The sequence below is a fragment of the Lygodium microphyllum genome, chromosome 5 (assembly GCF_053477565.2).
Source record: "Lygodium microphyllum isolate KBCC chromosome 5, Lygodium_microphyllum_v1.1.10, whole genome shotgun sequence".
NCBI classification, from domain to species: Eukaryota; Viridiplantae; Streptophyta; class Polypodiopsida; order Schizaeales; family Lygodiaceae; genus Lygodium; species Lygodium microphyllum.
In genome coordinates, this window is record NC_141139.1 from 86,876,965 (window position 1) to 86,880,175 (window position 3,211).

The following is a 3,211-nucleotide window of genomic DNA, read 5'->3' on the forward strand; positions in this document are numbered from 1 at the left end:
AGTCTTCAGCTACATAAATAAATCAACTGGTTAGAAATAAATCCTAACCTTAATTTATTACGAGTGCGCACTCTAAACTCATAAACGTTTATTAATTTAATATGCATTTTGCGGAATCACCCGCTATGGAATCACCCATGTACACACTAAATTAATGAAACGCCCGAAAAGGACAGGCGTCCCCATCAACTTCTCGCACAAAGAATCCTCTTTGCGTATGAGCCCCGGTCATCTAAGTTTACGGAATCCACCGTAAAACCTCACGGAATCCACCGTGGAATATGCCTCCTGGCATCACCCAGACAAGAGTTATCTATGTTGCATGGCATTTTCTCGTATCAGCTGAATTTTTCTCGAGTTGTCTAGTGAAACGCGAGTGTCAAGCAAGGCGCCTCCTTGCAGCTGCTTCTTTTCGCATTTCACCGGACTTGTTGTCCATTGTGTCCAGTGAAACGCGAATTTAAGCCAGGAAACCTACTTGAAGTACCTTATTTTCGCGTTTCACCGGACAGCTCATGAATAGCATAAAAATTGACAAAACCAAGAAAAAAGAGCTTTGATCCAAGGAAAGCTTTTAAGATTACTTAAAATATCCACAGAATTAGGGAGGAAATTTGAAGATTTCCTTAAATTTCCACAATATTAAGGAATGCTTTCACTGTGGAAAAAATTCTTTTGTAGTGGTCATGAGCTAATAATAACATAAAGGATTAAGGAAAAATATCAAAACAATGCATTGAATGGAGCTTGTTATTGAAAAGCAAGATGCAGAAACCATACCTTCTTTTTAGCTTGTTCTTCACAATTTCAACCTAAAGATGACAATATGCTTGAAGGTTTGCTTTGTTGGGGAAGCAGCGAAATGCTTGGAGATTGGAAGGAAATGCTTGGAGACTAGAAGGAACACCAAAAACAAAGATGGAGTAGCGATGAAATGCGATGAAAGGTGAAGGTGGTGAATTTGCATGGACTCAACGTTCTTCACAAAGTGTTAATAACACACGTGTGACGTACTCTCGCTTACCGAAATTTTTTATTTACTTGGAAAAGGGTTATTTAACACACGTGTGACGTATTTTTGGAAAAAGAGAATGCGCACGTCTTCTGAGGAGTTTATTACACTGTGTTAAGTCAGACACGTGTACACGTATTTTTCCATTATTACACAAATTTTTTCGTTGGAACTATCACCACATGCTTAACGGTCGATATAAAAGCATTTCAAACCCATTTCTCCGACATTGTCTTCTTCTCTGCCAAAATTTCGTCTCGACTTCCCTTCAAGGTCCTTGCATCCTGTGTGGAGAGCAGTTCAACAATCTTTGATAGGTAACAAATTTTTTGATTACAAGTATTTTAACAAAATAAATTTGATTAATATAGAAAGAATGTTTTATAACACTTGAACAATTAAAGATGTTATGTGTTTTCTATCTTTCAAAAGCAGCATAGCTTTTTCAAAAATGATTATATCATCAATTTGTGTGTTTCCATAGAATTTATTTATTGTTCATGTTTCTTTTCTTCATTTGCAATTTTTGACCAGTGAAACGTGAGACAATGTCTTTGTTGATGATATTTTGCTTAGTATCGCGTTTCACCGGCCACATATTAGAATAATTTTTGTCTTCAAGCTAGTGTCCAATGAAACGTGATTCCTTTACAGGCATTTGCCTTACACACTTGAATTTTCGCGTTTCACCGGTCAACTAAAAAAATTCTCCTGTTTTGATTTGTTTGTCTTGGAAAATCAATATTGGGGCCTCTTTCCATGATATCAGCTTGTTTTATTGGATATTGGTTCTATTGTGCTTTTTTTTTTCAGGGATAAATATTTTTCTGGTCAAGATGACAAAGAGGAAGCTATCTCTAGAAGGAATGGATGAGGAGGAGATAATTGAGACATCTGATGATAGGCTCTTTGATTTTTTACACACCACTGGAAATTCTTCCAAGTTTTGCTATATTAGGGAAATTTTCAATGTTCCTTTTGATTTGAAGGAGTTATTGGAGGATCTTGATGATAAACTTAAGGAGTACAGATGTTTTTATGATAGACATGTGCAAGGTTTGGAAGTCAATGGATTTGTTCATTATAGTGATGTCATGGGAGCCACCAATACATCCAGGTCAACTTTGCTCGGCAGGTTCAACCTCATTGATGAGGAATTCAGAAAGAAAGAAACATGTTGCCCTTTCCACAGGTACCAACACCAATGCCTTCTGATCCACAAGGACGTTGGATTTATTGTGTATCTTCAGTACATGGAAAATTCTTCTCTAGATATAGACCAACAGAGAAAGCTAGAGGATATTGCAAGTATGGATAAGGAGGTCGAAGAGAAGGAGGAGATGTTCCAAGAAGATGTTGAGAATCAACTTGTCCAAGGTTTTGATGTGGGTTTATTCAAGAGTGACAATATCACAATGGTGGAAGAAAAGGAGATTGAGCCAAGTGCACAGGTTGATGAAGAAGGTCCTCTTGCCTGTGTTCCAAGATTTCCCACTTATCTTATCAACAAGAAGAGATATGTGTTGCTAAATGATATTCAACATCTTTTTGATCTTAGAGAAGATTATTGCTTAGCAATCCTTGCAGGTTGGGGCAAAAATGACATGAATTTTATAGGTTATGAACAAGAACTACTAGCAAGTCTTGATGTTGAGGGAGAGAATTTCCAAGATAGCTCTATAGCCTTACATACATGTATTAATCAGATCATAGAATACGAAAAGGGGGGGCTACCTACAGAAGAAGAGTTCTTGCAGGTCCAGAAGAAACTTCATATTGATGATGTAGGGTATGAAGAGAGATTGAAGTCTCCATCAGATGAGAAGCCCAAGAGTTCAATAAATCTTTATGATGATAGTCTTCTTGAAGAAGATGAACACCCTAAGGTATGAAATATAATTCGAAGTTACCCATTGAGTTTATGTTAGACTTTATTATGCATTATAGATAAATATCTTATATCTTGTACTGTTGTGGTTTGTTCTATAGATTGAGATTGAAGATCTGGACAACTTTCTTGGAAGGGCCAAGGGCTCTAGGCCAATGAAGCTTGGAAAAAATCAAAGCCTTGGCCATTATATTGGAAACTTAAACAATCAAACAATTGTAATATATCATAGTAGATTGTCAAGCTCTCCAAGTCTACCAATGATGGCTTTGAGAGCTATCTCAAAGGTAATTGGATCTCAAGTTTTCAGA